The sequence below is a fragment of the Perca fluviatilis genome, chromosome 1 (assembly GCF_010015445.1).
Source record: "Perca fluviatilis chromosome 1, GENO_Pfluv_1.0, whole genome shotgun sequence".
NCBI lineage: Eukaryota > Metazoa > Chordata > Actinopteri > Perciformes > Percidae > Perca > Perca fluviatilis.
Genome location: NC_053112.1, coordinates 1653947 through 1676111, shown reverse-complemented (window position 1 = coordinate 1676111; position 22165 = coordinate 1653947). Strand labels below are relative to the sequence as shown.

Sequence of the window (22165 nt, the reverse complement as noted above, 5' to 3'; positions counted from 1 at the left end):
ACGCAACCCTGCATCACGCTGCAGTGGCCAATCATGTAACAGAGATCAGAGTTGTCAGAGTGTTTTGAGGCGGTGTGAGAGTCCCGGTACAGGAAACAGGAAACATCACTGCCTCTATCTCTGCCACGACGAAAGTTTTAAAACTCCAAACACAGGCTCTATCAGCCCGGGAGTTTGGGGAACAGCCGACTGTTTTCCTGTAACAACAAAGCACTCGCTATATCTCGCTCATCTCTTTTCTTTCTCTCTTTCTCCGGGAAATAAAGCTGCCTTCAAGTTCAGTCGGAAATGTCGAGATCTATAAACCATCTGACAGAAAACAGTGAGTGTGAAATATAAAGTGTACTTGTGCTACATTGGGAAGTCACACAAACAGGCTGTTTCAGTGACACTCCCACCGCTGCACAAACTCTGCCAAAAATGTGCAGATCACTTTCTTTGGTCTGAACTCAGCTTAAGGTCTATTACATGTCTATAGTGTCTACAGAACACAATATGAGTCATTATTATACCGGGTATAAAAGGTTAATGAATGTTTCTATTTTGTCTGAAAAGTGTTTTGGTTCATTATTATTAGTCACTTTGGTTATTTTTTGGTTTGTTTTGTGGGTAAGATGGTTTATAAGTCAAAGAAATCTGTAAATATGTGATTGTAAAAATAAAAACTGTAGAATGAACAAGTTGATGAAAACAAGGCCTGAGTAAACAGTGACTTAAAGGGAAATTTCACCGCTGGAAAGCTGAATATATCTTTAAATTGGGTCACTTATGTAGTAGAAATGTGAAAAGAAAATTGAACTTGGTGCCTTCTAGGCCGAGATAAGCCAGAAAATGTGTTTTTGGCTCATATGGATGAAAGACACCAAATCCCAGAATGCACTTGCTTTGCTGCTGTATGAGGCCACCTCCCAAGCCACGCCTACCCTTTACAGACAGACAGTGAGACAATCAACTCAACAAGTGTGTTTTATTGTCATTTCAACAATATACACGAAAAACGTTTCACCGTGGCTCAAGTGGTGTTACACATTTAAAACAAGCTTTTTTGGCCACAGCTGATACATTATCCGGACTTCTTTCAGCGGATTGATTGATAGCTCCAGAGTGAACAGAACTGTGTCCATGGCAACGCTCTGCTATGCATGGCAACGGTGTGTTGTCCTTAGCAACGGTCTGTTATCAAGAAATAACAGACCGCATTCTACATTATAATTCAACCAAGCCATGTAATAAAAGAAGGCTAACACATAGCTACTAGCATTAGCTCTTGGTGGGCTGTGGTATAAACATTGAGTATAAACACAGCCCGTTACAATTGCGTGGGATGTAGCTAGAATTGTCGGCATTTTACAGTCACAAACTCCACCATCAGTTAGTTGGATACAAATCACCCCATTTCTGCAACAGGCAGTCCGTGTTAACACAGCCCACCTCCACTAGTAGTCTTACCCGGTGACCGAGCAGCAGGCTGGATTGTCCACAGCAATATTTCCACAACAACAAAAACACAGCACAGCAGTCTCTGAACTCGCGTTGGGAGTTTCGTTGAAGTTGGATGTAGTCCAGTTTGTTTAATGAGCGGACACTTGCAAGCAGGATTGGTGAACAGATGGCTGGCTAGCGTTAGCTTTCCACCGGCACACTCGTTCAACGCTCCCCGCTGATGAGGTCACTTTACCGGCCAGAGGCATCGAGCACCACCGCTGGTCTCCGTGCAGGCGAAGTTTGCGTAGTGTGTCGAAGTATTGCATCCGTAATAAAGTGTCCTGCATATTCTCCGATGTGTTCCAATGTATCCCGGTGGTACACGTGTGTGGTAGTTTGAATGCACATAATTGTTGTTCTAAAATTTCCAAGACTGTTTGGCTGTAGCCTGGGCGGTCCCATATCATGCCGTCCCATCTACTTTTCAAAATAAAAGCTCGCGTCACAAAATTTCCGTCGGGATGAACAGTTTCTGCTCCTGCTGAAAGCTAAGCGAGGATTCAAGATGGCTGACACTCGTTTTTCCTCGGCAATCTCCGAGAAAAAGCCGACAGTCCAACCCCCTTTGGGCTATGCGGAAGTGGCTCCTAATACAGGCTGTAGTCTTTTGCCTCTGGGCAAAAAAGCCGACGTAACGCGAAAAATCGTCATTTGCGTCATCTGAGGCTTTTTCCGAACCCACAATACAGAGATCTCCCCTCTCCAGGGGGACATGAGGGAGGGAAGCACGGTCATTCAAAAAATACTACCGGGTTTCTACTGATACAAAGCTTAATGCTAATCGGTGAAGTTTCCCTTTAAGGAAAGAACGACACCAGCGCGCGCAGCTGCACTTAGAGGGCATTACCGCAAAGTGTTTGCCACTGCTGAAAAGTGTTGAGAATTAAAATGACTCAGTTAAAACAAAGTGGCATAACCTGAGCTATTTGTGTCTGATTAATAAGTGAAAATAGGAAACTCATACTTTGTGTTTTTTTTCATGTATTATATCTGAAGGAATATTTTAACTTCAGTTCAAATTAGCTTGGATGAATGTACAAAATGTCCTATTATGGTGACAAATATTGATCACATAATCATATCATCCCGGATGAAATTTTTAAACACAACCAGCCAATTTGGGGTGGGTTACATCGCTAAATAAACACATTAACTCGGACTCACACTGATGCACACCTCACATACACACAGCTATACATTTCATATGGCATGATCACACTGCTGCTGCTGTATGAACCATGCTTTTAGTAGTTTTTAAAGGTGGACAATTTAGTTAGTCTTTATATTTGTAGGAAGCCAGTTCCACAGTTTGGCTCCTTTCACAGAAATATATAAATATATAAATATATACAGTACAGGCCAAAAGTTTGGACACACCTTCTCATTCAATGCGTTTCCTTTTTATTTTCATGACTATTTACATTGTAGATTCTCACTGAAGGCATCCAAAACTATGAATGAACACATATGGAATTATGAACTTAACAAAAAGTGTGAAATAACTGAAAACATGTCTTATATTTTAGATTCTTCAAAGTAGCCACCCTTTGCTTTTTGATAGCGCTGCAAACCCTTGGTGTTCTCTCAATGAGCTTCATGAGGTAGTCACCTGAAATGGTTTTACCTTCACAGGTGTGCTTTGTCAGGGTTAATTAGTGGAAGTTTTTCCCTTATTAATAAAAAATATGTGTGACAACTTCAACCTGTTCTGGGAGATGCCCAACCTGCTGAAGCGTGATGGTCTACACCCAAACCGACACGGAGCCAGGATGCTATCTGACAACATAACGACCACGCGAAAGGCAAGTATTGACATACTGTTGAAAATATCACAGATTCATGTCCCCCAGGCATTGATCCTGATAGCACTATACAAGTGGATGAATCTGAAAATGTTTTCTGCAGGATAACATGTAGTACTAGTGTTATTCCAGTAACGTGTAGTACTAGTACTATTCCAGTAACATGTAGTACTAGTACTATTCCAATTATAATCAACAACAGACCATACAAAGTGGTGAATCACCTAAGTAATAAGAAGTTGACTGCAAACATAGTCAATTTAGCATCCAGTTCACGTCAGCCACAGCCTGTCCTAAAAAATGAGACGGTGTCTGTTCCTCGACTCAGATCAGTTAGATCAAAGGTAACCAAGAGAGGGGCAATACTTAACAACCTACTTGGAATTACAACTACCACTGCAATGATAGAAAAGGATAGGAAAATTAGATGTGGACTACTAAATATCAGATCTCTGTCTTCTAAAACAGTACTAGTAAATGAATTGATATCTGATAATCAAATTGATCTATTCTGTCTTACTGAAACCTGGCTGGACCATGACGAATATATTAGTTTAATTGAAGCCACTCCTCCCAGTCATATTAATACTCAAATTCCTAGAGGCTCAGGCCGAGGAGGGGAGTTGCAGCCATATTTGATTCAAGCCTGTTAATTAACCCTAAACCTAAACTAAATTAGAACTCTTTTGAAAGCCTTGTTCTTAATCTTCAACATCCAACACGGAAATCAGTACAGCCAATTATATTTGTTGTTGTCTACCGAGCTCCAGGTCCATATTCTGAATTTTTATCTGAATTCTCAGAGTTTTTATCATGTGTAGTCCTTAAATCAGACAAAGTACTTATTGTAGGTGATTTTAATATCCATGTGGACGTTGACAGCAATAGCCTTACTAATGCTTTCAACTCACTACTAGATTCTATTGGTTTCAGTCAGAGTGTGCATGAGGCGACGCACTGTTTTAACCACACCCTTGACCTCGTGCTGGCATATGGTATCAAAATTGAAGATGTATTAGTATTCCCCGCCAAAATCCTTTATTATCAGACCACTTCTTAATTACTTTCGAATTCTTAATACCCGATTATACGAAATTAGATAAAAGCTTCTATACTAGATGCCTATCTGACAGTGTTATAGCTAAATTTAAGGAAGACATTCCAACCACTGCATGAAAAGTGGGATTTTCGTCAGTATGCGGCACTGTAGATTGTCGTGGAACTTCAGGTTACGGCTGTATACGGCAATTTACAGGCAACACCGAAAACTGCCGTGAATTGCCGGAAATTGACGTGGGCCTTGCTTGGCAGTTGTCCCCCATGACCCCCCTCCCTCTAGTTCTAGGGGAGGCTTTTACATGTAAATTAAAATGCTGTGAGCTATACAAATGCAAATCAGGGTAGCAGGGGAGTTTTACCCCAGGTGACATTTTTCTAAAAGGTATTAACTTAATTTTGAGAGATTTTCTTAAAATTAAGTTTAAGAAAATCTCTTAAAATAGATCAGATTCAGTATAGCCTAATTGTAGACTCTTTAGTAGATTTATTTGATGAAAGTATGCTAGATTAATTACTGTGTATGTCATTAGTAATGACTAATTAGATGTAAAAAAAGATACACAAAATAATTTATTTCAACAATTAGTTTTAATCAGGCTTTGCCACAAAAGGTAAAATGTGCAATCCATGATTCATTCACAGTCTCAACCCCTGTACATAGTGACATGACTACAGTGACCTTTCTTTGGTCTTGCTCATCCAACATTGTCTGGTGGAATGGAGACAGAGGCTCCACTGTACAGTTTTCTAAGAGAAGTCTTTCTGCTGACACCAGAATGTGCTTTATAAAGCATATCAGCTTTGTCATTGCATGACAAGGTCCCAACCATTTGTGTTCTTAAAATACTGGCAAATTCAGCACCATATTCACATGTCCATGACATATGAAGCTGTTGGCTCTGCTCAAATGGCCTCATAATCTAGACATCAATTGTCCTATTGTTATTAAACTTTCCCAGTATTCCATTAAATCTCACTGTAATTCACCTCCACACCAGTGTGTGCGCTGTTCGCGCCCTGCTGGTTAATCTGCTCCTCTTTGTCTCTCTCTATCACTCTACCCCCGTCCTCACTGCTACCATTTGAAAATAGCGGCGGGAGATTGCGGGAGATGAGTCCGAGAGTTACAGCAAAAGCTTCCGAAATATGGGAATATTTCAGGCCAACTGGTAAAAGAGTTATCTGTACACTCTGTCAAACTTCACTTGGAAACACACGAAGTTGTTCAAGACATTTGGGGCGATTTTTTTCTCCTCCATGTCACCTCCGCAGTCTTCACAACTCGGAGACAAACTGTAGCGCGCCTACTGGAACAAGGGTAAGATTTAAAGAATATGCTTTCATTGAATGAACTTCATTAATTTTTCTGTATAAGGACAGGGATACCGATCTTAACCGTATTTTTTTTTTTTTTAACATTTACTAACCTATATGACCTATATGCTTGCTCGAGCTGTCTGCCGGTCCAGATTTACATGATAAATACTGCAATACGCATTGTGTGTAAGTATTTTTTACTTTTCAACTTTCCTTGTTTAATTTTACTGTAACTTATGTTTTTTATTTAATACACATCCACTCTCATTTAATTGTTTTCCAGCTGCCTGTAAGACATATTACGAGACAGCACGCAGGAGCTTCAGCTAGAAACAACCAGATGTGGCATCACGGGAATTTTTTTCAGGTGCATTCATAGATGTGTTGTGTCCGTAAGCAGTGCTCGCCAGCAGTAACTGATTGTGTTTATTGATTGATTTTACAGCTGCTGGAAGCGAGACAGAGTGTGCGGCTGGGCGGGTGAGGTGGACATTTGGAAGTCGCCACCATAGACTTCCAGGACAACGCACCACAGACGTCCCTGCTAAATGGACAGAATTTAGACCGAATGCTGCCGGTTACCAACAGCTCCGGGCCGGCGCGGGTTAGATGTGGACGGTGCTGCCTCGTGAGCGAGGGATGTTTGTGTGTCTGTGTGCTGTGTGTATCCCTCTGCTTGTACATTTTTTCTGGATTGCGTTTGTGTTTTGTGTCAATAAACCTTCTTATCTTTGAATATACGCAACCCCCGCATACGTGCCGGCAAATCTTTTTCACTATGATAATCATGACATGAATATACAACATAGCATATATGAAATAAATATAATAAATATATATAATATAATACAATATAATATAATATAATATAATATAATAACCCGTGACAGACCTGCCAACCAATCACGAGAGTTTTTTTTTTTTCTTTTTTAAAAGTAGTGGTTTCAGCCAATAGTGAGTGAGGAATTTCAGCCAGGCCAGACGTTCTCTGGCCAGGCGTCTATTCTTCATATTACCCATAACCCATTAACACCTCCGGGACTATCCACATACGTCATGGTTCGTTTCCGACAATATGTGGCACAGACGAACCGTGGCGTTGCAGCCTGTAAATTGTCGATATCTGCCGAAAATTAGGGGAGTTTCGGCGCTTACAGGCATTACGACGGGACGGAAAAATCCCATTTCTTTTCATGCAGTGAACAGCACTAAACTCATTACCTTGTTTTAATAAAACAGAGGGACCTTTATGTAAACTTTAGTCCCTCTCAAACACAATTGTGTAATTGTGTGCTACGGTGCTCGCCTGCCTACGGACTACTTTAGACTCTGTTGCTCCACTCAAAAGAAGAAGATGAAGCAAAGGAAACTAGCACCTTGGTATAACTCCCAAACTCGTAAATTAAAGACCAAAACTTCGCGAAAACTTGAAAGTAAATGGCGCTCCACCAAAATGGAATCGTTGTTTGAGGGGCAAGACGTCTGAAAACCTATAGGACGGCCCTCAGACATGCCAGATCAGACTATTACTCATCATTAATAGAAGAAAACAAGAACAACCCAAGGTTTCTTTTCGCACTGTAGCCAGGCTGACAGATCGTCACAACTCTACTGAGCCATCTATTCCTCTAGCTCTGAGTAGTGATGACTTCATGAGCTTCTTCAATGATAAAATTATAACAATTAGAGATAAAATTCATCACCTTTTGCCCCTCTACTTCTGATGGTTCACCTTTCAACGCCAGGACTGCTAGAAAGAACGACTAGATCTGACATATACTTAGACTGCTTTTATCCTATAGACCTTCAACAACTAATGGCAAAGATATCTTCAGCTAAGCCATCTACCTGTCTCTTAGACCCCATCCCAACGAGGCTACTCAAAGAAGCATTACCCGTGGTTAACACCGCGCTACTAGATATGATCAATATGTCTCTATTAACAGGTTATGTACCGCAGTCATTTAAAGTAGCTGTGATAAAAACACTTCTGAAAAAACCTACCCTCGATCCTGAGGTCTTAGCAAACTATAGACCTATATCTAACCTTCCCTTTCTCTCCAAGATCCTTGAGAAAGTAGTTGCTAATCAGTTATGTGATTTTCTCGATAGCAACAGTTTATTTGAAGACTTTCAATCAGGATTTAGAAAGCACCATAGCACAGAGACGGCACTGGTGAAAATTACTAATGACGTTCTAACTGCTGCAGACAAAGGACTTGTCTCCATCCTTGCTTTATTAGATCTTAGTGCTGCATTTGACAATATTGACCATACCATCCTGTTACAGAGACTGGAACACTTAGTTGGCATTAAAGGAATCGCACTAAGCTGGTTTAAGTCTTATTTCTCTGATCGATCTCAATTTGTTAATGTTAATGATAAATCCTCTAAGTACGCGAAAGTTAAACATGGCGTTCCACAAGGCTCAGTGCTTGGACCAATTCTATTCTCCTTATATATGCTTCCTCTTGGTAATATCATTAGGAAACACTCAATTAACTATCACTGCTATGCGGACGACACCCAATTATACTTATCAATCAAACCAGACGAAACCAGTCAGTTAGCTAAACTTCAAGCATGTATTAAAGATATAAAATCCTGGATGACCTACAATTTTCTGATGCTAAACTGTAACAAAACTGAAGTTATTGTGCTGGGCCCTAAACACCTCCGAACTTCATTATCTAAAGATATAGCTACTCTGGATGGTGTTGTCCTGGCCTCCAGCACTACTGTCAGAAATCTAGGAGTTAGTTTTGATCAGGATATATCCTTTAACGCCCATCTAAAACAAACATCGAGAACAGCTTTTTTTTCATCTTCGTAAAAATTAGGAATATCCTGTCTCAAAACGATGCTGAAAAACTAGTACATGCATTCGTTACTTCTAGGCTGGACTATTGTAATTCCCTACTGTCAGGTTGCTCAAATAAGTCCCTTAAGTCTCTCCAGCTGATCCAGAATGCTGCAGCATGTGTTTGACGAGAACTAAGAACCAGAGATCATATTTCTCCTGTATTAGCTTCTCTGCATTGGCTTCCTGTAAAATTCAGGATTGACTTTAAAGTCCTTCTCCTGACCTACAAAGCCCTAAATGGTCTAGCACCATCATATCTAGAACAGCTCTTGGTACCTTATTGTCCCACTAGAACACTGGCGCCCCCAAAATGCAGAGTTACTTGTGGTTCCTAGAGTCTCTAAAAGTAGACTGGGGGCCAGAGCCTTCAGCTACCAGGCTTTCCTGTGGAACCAGCTCCCAGTCTGGGTTAGGGGGCAGACACCGTCACCACATTTAAGAGTAAACTGAAAACTCTTCTCTTTGATAAAGCTTATAGTTAGGGGAGTGAGGAGTTGCGCCCGCCTAACCCGGCCCACCTGTTTCTCTTCGTAGTCATCAGATTTATTGATCATATAATCAATAATATAGTGAGATTAGAGGGAGGCAGGCCAGTACAGCCTCTCATCAATGTTTTCATTTGTTTCCTTTTGTATGCATCCTGTTCCAGAACTGCTTGTTACTAACCTAGCTCTGGGGAGTTTACTACCCGGAGTCCTTATGTTTCTTCTTGCAGAGCTATGCTCTGCGATTCCCTGCAACACCGGCGGGCTCTCCGCGTCCGCGCGCCATCCACCCATGCTCTGCAGCGCCACGTTTCATCCCGCAACGCCCTGCTGTGACATGAACTACAACGACTACCTTCAAAGTCACTGTTCCACTATCTTTAATGTGACTATTATCGCCACTGTTCATCACACCCCCAACCGGCCCATCAGACACCGCCTACCAAGAGTCTGGGTCTGCCGAGGTTTCTTCCTAAAAGGGAGTTTTTCTTCGCCACTGTCGCAATAGCCACTGCTAATGCTTGCTCTTGAGGGAATTACTGTAATTGTTGGGGCTTTGTAATTTATATTGTGGTCTGGACCTACTCTATCTGTAAAGTGTCTCGAGATAACTCTGTTATGATTTGATACTATAAATAAAATTGAATTGAATTGAACACACACATCAGTGACACTTCCACTGCTGCACAACTCTGCCAAAAATCTGCAGATCTCTTTCTCTGGTCTGACTGCAGCTTAAGGTCTATTACATGTAGGGCTGCCGAATTATGGCCAAAATGATAATCATGATTATTTTGATCAATATTGAGATCACGATTAATTATCACGATTATTTGTTGATTTTAGCCAAAACTAATTTTATTGTCACATAATTATATAATTATAACTGCTTTTACATCCATATTGTGCTACATTCCTCCTTTATTGAAGGATACTGTGAAGGAGTATGCCATTTCAGCTGTTGTGCGACCGCTTTCAACACATACGTTTTGCCGTGAAAGATACAGGCAACGCAATTTTCTGTTCACGTTAACGGGGCATGTGGTGCCTGGTATCTACCTGACGAAATAGCTACACGCATTTCTGTGGCTCATTACGCGGCCCACTTACATGTCTGCGTTGTGCTCTGATGCTCCGAAACCAACGTTAGAGGCAACATAAACATCGCTGAATGTCAAGCTAGTAAACACTAATAACACGTTACACTGCAGGTAACGTTAGCCTACCGTTATCCACAGTAGCTGACTGCTAAACAGTGTAGTGTGTCTGTATTTCACTGTAGGATTCCAACAGCGGGACGTCCAACAGTCTGCTGCTAAAGCTATGAGCTAAAAGACACAAACTAGCACTATGGTCACTGCTGTTGTCTGAAAAACAACACAGACGGGAAAACAAAAAACGTTGCGTTTACTGGTAAACATTGTGACTGGCTTATGATGACCGACTGTTACCTGTTGTGGAATTTTCCTCACGTTACTCTGTCCTCTGTGACTGTCTACATCTAGAAACTAAGCTGCGCGGTGCAGGCAGGGAACAGCTCTGATTGGCTCATGGAGACATGTGATCAGACAGTGGTTTATGGAGCTAGATTGGCTTTGCAAAAACTGTTCTATGAAGGGAATGACGCATTTTAAATATCGCTCGATCACGCAAATTTGATCGTGGAAACCAAAATCGTGTCGTGATTAAAATTCGATTAATTGTGCAGCCCTAATTACATGTCTATAGTGTCTACAGAACACAATATCAGTCGTTATTACACCGGGTATAAAAGGTTATTACATGTCTATAGTGTCTACAGAACACAATATGAGTCGTTATTATACCGGGTATAAAAGGTTATTACATGTTTATAGTGTCTACAGAACACAATATGAGTCGTTATTATACCGGGTATAAAAGGTTATTACATGTCTATAGTGTCTACAGAACATAATATGAGTCGTTATTACACCGGGTATAAAAGGTTATTACATGTCTATAGTGTCTACAGAACATAATATGAGTCGTTATTACACCGGGTATAAAAGGTTATTACATGTCTATAGTGTCTACAGAACACAATATGAGTCGTTATTACACCGGGTATAAAAGGTTATTACATGTCTATAGTGTCTACAGAACACAATATGAGTCCTTATTACACCGGGTATAAAAGGTTATTACATGTCTATAGTGTCTACAGAACATAATATGAGTCCTTATTACACCGGGTATGAAAGGTTATTACATGTCTATAGTGTCTACAGAACATAATATGAGTCATTATTACACCGGGTATAAAAGGTTATTACATGTCTATAGTGTCTACAGAACACAATATCAGTCGTTATTACACCGGGTATAAAAGGTTATTACATGTCTATAGTGTCTACAGAACACAATATGAGTCGTTATTACACCGGGTATAAAAGGTTAATACATGCTTCTATTTGGTCTGAAAAGGGTTTTGGTTCATTATTATTATTTCTTTTTATGTATATTTTTTTTTTATTTAGAATCTAATAGGTACAACAAATTAGGAATTACAAAGACAAAACAAGCTTCAAACCCCCCCACCCATCCCCCATGCATTCATACCACAATCACCACCATAATCAACCCCAAATTCATAGTTTTAACAAGCAAGCAAACTATAAATAAAAAGAAGCACAAAGCAAACAAAATTAATAACAAAGAGAGTAAAAAATTTTATATAAATCAATCCTCTAATTCAAGACATTCCATTTCTTTTCATGCTCAGTTATTCTGTTATTTGTTGCCATAATTGTTTCTAGCATATGCTGATGATAAACTCTATTCTTAAAGTGTTTTATACATACATTTGATATAGCTTTAGCTTTAAAAATAAACATTTTACCTATCAAAATAATCATATTCAAAAAGTGTTTGCATTTACCCTCAAATACACATAACAATATATTCTGAGGTGTGATTCGCAAAACAATATCCATAGACCTTAACCATATCTGTGTATTGAACCAAAATTTAGCCACATGCGGGCAAAAATAAAACAAATGCATCAGGTCCTCCTCCTCATCCCCACAGAACCTGCAGAAGGGTCTTTTTCTATCTGCCATTTAATCAGAGACTTTTTTGTTGCAATCATTTTATAAAAGATTTTAAGTTGAAATATTCTGGAATATAAATCAATTGTAGTTCTATAGATTGTTTTAAAGTAATCTTTCCACAAAATTGGTTCATTAAATTCGTCTTCCCAAAACAGGCAGGTTCTGTGTGGAAAAAGTGCAGTGCTTGTGATATTTAATTTCCAAATATATATTATTTTATTTATCTTTGCACCAGATAACCATTTTAAACATCTTATTGGTGGGAGACAAACCATTAATTTATTCTTCTTACCATTTTGCAATTTCTTTTCTCCAAATTTTGGGAATTGCAGAAATTAGCTGATTAAATTGTAACCGATCGAGAGAAATTATAAGAAATAAAATCTCCAGATAAGTCTAAAAGGTCATTGACAAAAATGAACCCATTTTTAACACATTCCTCCCACAACAATGGCTTGTCTCCAACCGTAATGTTTGAATTCATCCATAGCACCTGTGTCTGAATATCTTGAGTTGTATCTGGAGGGTGGTACTGGAAATTCAACCAAGCCTTCAGTGCATCCTTGAAGAATGGTGATAATTATTTTAAACTATTTTGAAATTCTTTATCAATATGTACTGTTTTTAATTGGTAAAAAAAGAAATAGATTGTTGCGAGAAGAAAGAAAAGGCTGAATATAATCTCTGGCTCGTAATCCATTGTTTGTTGTGATAAATTTTAGTCACCCAAGAGGCTTTCAAGGAACAGTCCATCATTTGAAGATTTTTTAACTTCAGTCCGTACGTTATCATAAGAATTATATAAATACGCCTTTTAATTTTATCTGGTTTATCATTCCATATAAATTTGAAAAAAATTGTTCAAAATGTTTGAAGAATTTTATGCTAGGTGAAGGAAGAAGCATTAGTAAGTGGACAAATTGTGGAATTACTAATGTATTAATCAGAGTTACTTTTCCTTCAATTGTCAGAGAGTTCCCCCTCCAAGGTTGTAAAATTCTATCTGCCTTTTCCATCATTCTCTCATAATTATATTTAACAATATCTTTAAAGTTGTCCGGTAAATAAATCCCTAATATATTAGCTTCTCCATTAATCCATTTAACAGGAGCTGAACTGTTTAAAATAAAATTTGTGTTTTTAATGTCCCAATTCTCAAAATATTACATTTCTCAAAATTAGGTTTCAATCCAGATATTTTTGAAAAAGTATTTAATTCCTTTATTAATCCTTCCAAAGTGGATTGTGTTGGTTTTATTAAAAAAGGTTACATCATCAGCATACATTGTCAGCTTAATCTCTTGACTGTTTGGAAATAAACCTGGTATATCTGGATTGTTCCTAATTCTAATTTTTAGAATTTCAATACATAAAAATAAAAGATATGGCGACAAAGGACAACCCTGATGGACTCCTTTGCATTAATAAAAAGTGTCTGACATATGACCGTTATTGATCACTTCGACTAACAGGATGATTTTAAAGAGTTTCAAACCACTGTATTAAATTATTCCCAAAATTAAAAAGCCAAGACATTGTTTTATGAACTTCCATTGTACTTTATCAAACGCCTTTTCAAAGTCAGCAACAAACAATAATCCTGGTTCCTGATGTTTCTCATAAAAATCTATAGTGTCCAGTATTTGTCTCAAGCCGCCGTCTAATAAATCTTCCCTTAATAAAACTTATCTGATTGTTTTTATAAGATCTCCAATTATTTATTCTTAAAGCAATACATTTAGTTAAAATACAAGTATCACAACAGAGCAGGGTCAATGGACGCCTATTTTTAACCATTTGGGATCTTTATATTTCCCATCAGGATTTTGTTTTAAGAGTATTGAGATAACTCCCTCTCTTTGTGAGTTAGATAGAATACCTTGTAGAAAAGAAAAATTGAAAGATTCTAATAGGGGATTTTTTAATATCTGTAAAGAAAATCTTATACATCTCGGTAGGGATTCCATCGATACCAGGAGATTTACCAAATGAAAATGAATTAATTGCTTCCAATAACTCCTGCTCTGTTATTTCACCTTCACAGCTTAATTGCTCGAAGTAGAAAGTACAGAGACATTGTTTAAAGGGAAATATTGCTCAGTCACGCCATTTAGGGGCTCGAAATTGCATCGTTAAAGTATAGAGCTTTAAAATATTCTAATTCTTCCTGCAATATTTCTAGTGGATTTGTAACTAAGTCATCATTTCTATATAAACTCATGATATTCTTTTTAACAGAGTTTCTTTGGTTTAACCGAAAAAAAATGTGCTGTACACTTCTCTCCCTTGTCCATCCAAGCAGCGTGTGACCTAACCATAACTCCGTTTACCCGTTCCTGATAAAGACTCTCCAATTTATCTTGTTTTCTTTTAATTAATATTTCTGTTTCAGTTGCATAACTTTTATCTAATCATTGTTGTAGTTCATTTATTTCATCAGTAAGTTCTTGTTCCTGTTTTTAGGTTTCTTTTTCTCTTGATTGATCCCATCTTAATCGCATGTCCTCTAAAGGAACATTTAAAAGCCCCCAGACAATGGCCGTCCATTTATCAAAAGTGCGCGTACACCAAATTTCCAGCGTACACCTGGCATACATACACCCAAAAACCACGGTGACTTTGAGATTTATCAATATGGACGTTAGCGGCATGGACGCGGCTCAAATCCTTACGCCACAGGAGGTGGTGTACATGTACGCGACGTTTTGAGTTAGTGTGGAAATGCACAGAAAAACAATTCCTAACACCACAAAATGCACTGACAAACTAAAAGAAGACTCTATGCCGCGTTCTGCAACATTGTTTTAGCCCGGGTGGGTTCTGTACAACATCGCGCAGGAAGACACGGTCCTCGCTTTTAAAAGGTAGCCTATAGTGTTATGTTTAGCAATGATATTCAATACAGGAAACATGACTATGCACCAACATTTTTATTTATTCCGCAGGTTTTGTTTCTCTTTCAAGTGAATGATTTATTTCTGCCATTGACCGAAGTTATTTCGGCTTGTTTTTCCAGCCCCTCTGCTGTCAGGAGACAGGGTCCAGCACGGGGCGGAGGACAACGCTTTCCCTCAGCTGTTGCCTCGTTCCGACTCATGAAAAAACATGAGTAAAATAAAAGACACTGCATAAACTCTGCTACCTTGTGTTTATTTAAATATAAGTACACCTACATGTAGGCCTAAGAGATTGCAATAGAAGCCTGTATATTACTATTAGGACTATAGAAAAATGTGTCAAGGATGTATAAATTAAATAGGCTAAACTTCAGCTGGAGTCCGATTTACCACGGCAACACTGTTTACGCGCGTCAGTGATCTCCTTCCATCTCACATTCTTTCTACAGTACCTTTAATACCAGTTTTCAGGCTGCCAAATAGTACAACGTTAGTGCGTAAACCCGGAGATATCAGGGTTTCAATCTCCACCTCTGAAAAGTGCCGCTTCTTAGCCGGATTACGTCTCACCATGTCGTGAATTGTAGAGGCGAGGCCTCAAAACCCAGAATATATTGGCGGTGTTATTCTAATGACGATCGTTTTCGTTCAGCCGGCATTTACCAAGGGCGTATGCGTATGCACCTGGATTTCAAAGGTACGCACAGCTTAATAAATCAGGTGGTGAAAGGAGTATAAGCATAATCTTACGCCAACATATACCGCGTTCACGCAAGAATGATAAATGAGGGCCACTATGTAGATTAGAGGAGTTTTCATTATCTTCAAAGAATTCCTTGTTAAATCTCCTGGTAATGTCAACAAATGAATCATCATTTAAAAGCGATACATTGAACTTCCAGTAACCCCGTCCTCTGGAACATTGCAGATTATCAATCAGCAATGTAACCAGACTATGATCAGATCTCAAGCTGTCACCAATACAACAGTTTAATACTCTAGGAACCAAATGGAAGGGAATCAGAAAATAATCGATTCTACTGCCCTGTTTTCCTCTTGCGCCATGTATACCTCATCATATCTTTATTTAGTAAACGCCAGATATCAAGAAGATCTAATGATGCAACCATTTCTTGAATTTCCCTAAGTGCATGAGGATGATTGGCTTTGGTTCATTACTAGTATTATTGTTTTGTGATAAGATTCAGGGTTCGTACACTTTTTCCAAGGTCAAAATCAAGCACTTTTTTGGGATACACCTGTGCTGTTCCTACTATGACATGTCAACATGTCTGCGCGGCGAAGCGCCTTTAAAGGTATAAGCTACACCTTCTCACACACCTTCCTCCTCCCACCTGTTAGATAAGATAAAGCTCTATCTTTGCTCCATATTAACCAGACAACATCCTGGTATTTCACAATAACCGTGTAAATCAGAGTGAGGTTAAGTTAAGTTTGTCAGAGTGTCAGCCACGCTGCAGTCGAGACAAGTCTCTGTTTCTCTCTGAAAGAAAACTCAAACTGACTTCATCAGGTCTTTCTCAACAACACAGCAGAGTCTCTGCCAAACACTGTGAGCAAGCTGATCACATTTACACTTTCACAACCAGGATTAACACTAAACTTCAGCTCTTACTCAGGCAGCAAGTTCTCTTTTCATTTTGTGAAATTAGTAACAATATAACTATATTGCTTTGTCTGCAGCCCACTATACAGTAGCCCACTCTTTAACAGTTTTAAACAGTCTCTCTGTGTCAGGTCTCAGTACTGAGTTTAGATTACTTCCTACTTACTGCTATTATAGCCGTTTACTGATCGCTTCATGAATACAGCTTCCTTCATCTTTCTGGTTGTTTCACAATAAAGCCAAAACAGAGAACCAGTGGGAGGCTTTAATGCAGTTGCAGCTGGAGGAAATGTAATGTGTTCAAGTAGCTAGTAGTAGGGGACAAAATCAGCTCAAGTTGGGACAAGTTTCCAGCCATTTCCAGCCCTATATATACACTGTCTATGATTCCAGCAGCCTTCAGACTGAACAGAAGTGACAGAAACACTGTGGTCCGATTGTGATTTAAAATAATGTTATCACACCCATACATATCAGATTGTACACAGTCTCCAGTTGTTTTTATTATGACAGAGTAGTTGTCAGAATGCTCTACATGTGATCTGCTGATTTTAATTACCAACACTGTAGATGATCTGTAATCTGAACAGATTTAGTCTCTGACTTAAACATCACTATCAGCCTCAATAACATGGTTCTTGTTTCCACACAAAAGTTTTCCACAAGAAAACTAGTGGGAGGCTTTTTATTAAGACTGACTGGGATTTAGGAAGTGGCCAGAGAGTCGATCAACAGGAAGGGAATCATACACTGAGCCCTGAGGATGGTTACTGGACTATATGGTTGAGAAATGGAAATAAGTACAAAGCTCTAGCTGGCCCTGGGTGTCCTTCTCTCTCTGAAGTCTCCTCCTCAGAAGGTGGGGTGTTTGTGGATTATGAGGAGGGTCTGGTCTCCTTTTATGACATAGATGCTGCAGCTCTTATCTACTCTTTTACTGGCTGCTCCTTCACTGAGAAACTCTTCCCATTTCTTCAGTCCCTGTTTTAATGAAAGTGGTAAAAACTCTGCCCCCTCTGATCATCTCTCCTGTCAGAGTCAACTAATCACTTAACTTTGATTCATTTATTTTCATTCAGGGAAACAAATGTTAATAATTTGTTTAGATCTGATTTTTCTATCTTTTTAATGTGGTTATTGATGTTCACTTTATTGTTAAGATTTTTTAAATTATATGTTTTCCATTACATAGTCAACAAATTAATTTAATGCATTCATCTCTTCAACACTGCATCAGAATATCTATTTTTTTAAAAACCTCTGTTAAATCCACAGACATTTATTTTAACTTCCAGAAGAAATCAGTTTCAAAAGACACCTTCATTTAAGTATAAATCCACAATATATGCAGATCTTTCCAAACATATTAATTGGGGGGTAGTGGTTTGCCACAGGGGAAGATGGAAAAAACACAGCGGTAAAAGTTTAAGACCGACTCAACTTTTGGAGAAACGCAACCCTTTGTCACGCTCGCGGTGGCGCCAATCATGTAACAGAGATCAGAGTTGTCAGAGTGTTTTGAGCAGAAGGGGGCGCTAGGAAGGGGGCGTGCTTTAGCTACCCCTAAGATTGCCATAACACCCCTTAGCACCCCAAGAAATTGCTGTGGTTTATTTATAAATAAATTTAAAATCGCTAATGTGTAAATAGTATAATTTACATTTGGAAAATGAATAAATACATTAATATAACAAACCGATTATTTTAGGCTATAAAAACACAGGTGATCGTATTCCCGCCAAAGGGTGCAGCACAGTGCAGCACCGCAGCACACATTGAACTTTTGACCTTACTTCGCAGTAATGTATTCACACAGAAGAAGAAGAGCTCAATATTTGGAGCCGTTAGGATTAGTGGAGTGAGTCTACGCTCGCTCAATGGATACATTTTACCGGCTCCAACGTCAAGGTGTGGAGACTTTATCAAAACCTGTAAATGAGACTGAGAGATATGGTGAACCTGTCACCGGGAAAGGCGGGCAGAGGAAGAGAGCTGACCCAGCGGCCTTGATAGGCTACTGCTGAGGATGCTTAACGTCCCCTGATGTACATGACATTAGACCAGGTTCCCCCTGCTGTACATGACATTAGACCAGGGTCACCCTGCTGTACATGACATTAGACCAGGGTCACCCTGCTGTACATGACATTAGACCAGGGTCACCCTGCTGTACATGACATTAGACCAGGGTCCCCCTGCTGTACATGACATTAGACCAGGGTCACCCTGCTGTACATGACATTAGACCAGGGTCACCCTGCTGTACATGACATTAGACCAGGGACCCGCTATAGCCGGGCCACAGTGGGTGAGTCAGCTGATAGGGGTCCATATAAGAACTTTACTCTTGTCTCGTAGAAGAGCATTACAGTAATAAACATGTGTTTTACAGAAATGTTACTAAATGGATAACGAATCTAAAGTTATACAGCGCGCACGGACATCCGGTTTATTTTTAGTCCAGAAAACGTGTTCGCACTCGGTGCTTATTTAGATATATTAAGATATGACTACGGTATTATGACCATACGTGCAAATGTGAAAACTATGAGGATACATGCGCGTGTGTGTTTATGTGTGTGCTTGGCTATGGGTGGTGTATTTGGCCTGCTGCATTACTCATGAGAGCTGCAGTAATGATCGTTTGAACCCGGCTTGTTGGCTGGTATTTGGAATATGTTTGGTGGGCTAATCAGAGTTCTATGGTGCTGTTGTATCAGCAACTTTAAGTCAATTCTCTCGTTCGCTCGTTTAGTAAACTCCGCGGAGGTGGGTGGGCATCTGCTGTGATAGTGTAGTAACGTTAGCCTATTTGTGTCAAGGGAAACTCAAAATTTCAGAGCACCCTCACTGAAACGTCCAGCAACCCCAAAGCACCAGCAAAGAAAATCTCTGGCGCCGCCACTGGTTTTGGGGCGGTGTTGAGAGTCCCCGTACAGGAAACAGGAAACATCACTGCCTCTATCTCTGCCACAAGAACATTTTTAAAAGACCAAACACAGGCTCTGAACTGCCCGGGAGTTTGGGGAACAGCTGACTGATTCCTCCAGTCCCTCCATCAGTAGCTAAGTTTCCATCCACTTGTCAATCGAATTATCTGAAGTTCGGTAAAAAAACTCATGCGAATAAAGCTGTTGGAAGTGTGTTTCCATCAAACAGCTTTAAAGCGAATAAAACCTCAATGCGTAATGACGTCACATGCTGTTTTCGCGATTAAATTGGTATATCGAATTGATTTGAGACATTTTCTGGTGTTTCCATTCATTTTTGCACTGAATCGCACAAGATTCAAGCGAACTTTGCGAACAAAGTTTTGCTAGAAAAGTAGTTGTTATTAGAAGCCAAGCTATAACCTAAGCTCCGATGGACCTTTGGCTGAGGATCTGATCCAGCTCATCAAAAAGGTGGAACTTGCCTTTTATTTTCCCTCCGGCACCGCTCGCGAGACAACTCTCTTTTGAGCTGTGTATCGCTGTTTTGGCGCCTTCCATTCACTCCGCAGGACGTCCACGGCTTGTCGTAAGGAACATTCTAAAGCGCAACATGAAAAAGCTTAACATGGTTTAATATCTAAACAACGATCAGTCATCACCAGTATCATGGTCATATCTTGTCATGAACACTTAAGCCTTTCAAAAAAAACTAAATCGAAATCCAACGATTATAAGTTATCTCCGCGTTAATGCTTCCGAATAACGTCCATAATATTTGGACATTGGGTTAGATTTGACCGTTTTAAGTGGTTATGATGAGCAATATAGGAGAGGATTTTTTGGTGATGATTGATCGGTTTGTATATTAAACATGTAAGCTTTTTCACATTAATACTAGAACTTTAAAGCCAATGAGAACCGTGGAGAGTCAACCCCAGCCGCTCCGCTGCCCTGAAGCAGAAACGCTTTATGTCAGATTACGCGTCCATAATAATTGGACTTTGGGTTTAGATTATTTGACAGTTTTCCGTGGTTATGATGGGTAATATGAGAGAGAAATTTGGTGATGATTGATCATTGTTTAGGTCCATTAAACCACGTTAAGCTTTCCCCGCCATATTAATAATATTATAGCCCACTGATGAAGAAAATATTAACGTGAGATAACTTCTATAATCGTTGGATTTCGATTTAGTTTTTTGACAGGCTTAAGTGTTCATGACAAGATATGACCATGATAAATCTGGTGATGATTGTTCGTTGTTTAGATACATTAAACCACGTTAAGCTTTCACGTTAAGAATGTCCCTGTCGTAACCTTTGTTGGTCATTTCCTTAGCGAGCTCCTGATGAATGATGGCGTTTCTTAGATTTTTGCTATCTAAAATAGCTGTTATATTTTTCTGGTAAATTAAATTAAAAAGTATCGCATCTCCTCGTTTGTCCACTTACATCTGTTTTTGTTTTACAAACAGAGCGGAAATACTAGAACAAATGAAATGAAACTTCTTCTTCTTCGTTTTATTGCGGGTTGCAACCATAAAATGACCTAAAACTTAATCGCCAATTCATTATTTATTGGCCAAATAACGTTTCCATCAGCGTTTATTGCAGAAGCCGTATATCGATCAAAAGAAAATCCGATGAGACCGAGCAGTATTTCATTTGAGTCGATATTCATGAATTCAGTCCGGATTTTACTGTTTCCATAAGGCATTTTTCATTCGATATCACTAATTCGGATAAAAACGGGTTGATGGAAACATAGCTAGTCACTCTGATTGTTTCGTGCAACAACAAAGCACTCGCTATATCTCACTCATCTCTTTTCTTTCTCTCTTTCTCCGGGAAATAAAGATGCCTTCAAGTTCAGTCAGAAATGTCGAGATCTATAAACCATCTGACAGAAAACAGTAAGTGTGAAATATAAAAGTGTACTTGTGCTACATTGGGAAGTCACACAAACAGGCTGTTTCAGAGACACTCAACCGCTGCACAACTCTGCCAAAAATCTGCAGATCACTTTCTTTGGTCTGAACGCAGCTTAAGGTCTATTACATGTCTATAGGTGTCTACAGAACACAATATGTGTTGTTATTATACCAGGTATAAAAGGTTAATGAATGTTTCACTTTTTGTCTGAAAAGTGTTTTTGTTCATTATTAGTCACTTTGGTTATTTTTTAGGTTGTTTTGTGGGTAAGATGGTTTATAAGTCAAAGACATCTGTAAATATGTGATTGTAAACTAAAAGCGTAAAATAAAGCAGTTGTTGAACACAAGGCCTGAGTGAACAGTGACTTGAACCCAAACACTGAACAGAAAAGCCTGGTTTACACAGAAGTTGTATTTCATTACGAGTACATTGTGTTTCCTGTGGCTGCTTCACAATAAAAGCCCCTGGTGTGTATCACCAGTTGGATGCTTTTAATGTGAAGGAGCGGCAGGAGGAAATGATTGTTTCCAACAGCAGTGATTGTGGAGGATGAATCGGTTTCCTCATTTTTTTTGGGCGTTTTGTTAAAAATTTTTTTTTTATATATATCAGAAATCTGGGTTTCTTTCTATTTAATTTTTTGATTTTAATGTGAGACAATTCATGAAACCACAAGTGATACAAGACAAAC

At 39.2% G+C, this 22165-nt stretch overlaps 1 long non-coding RNA gene across 1 annotated transcript; it reads left to right on the top strand.

Annotated features, from left to right (window-relative positions):
• The first annotated feature begins 158 nt into the window (after positions 1–158).
• Positions 159–21771, top strand: LOC120566920. Its single transcript, XR_005640491.1, has 3 exons — positions 159–524; positions 10786–10802; positions 21608–21771. It is a non-coding gene; the product is annotated as an uncharacterized LOC120566920 (long non-coding RNA).
• Positions 21772–22165: the final 394 nt, after the last annotated feature.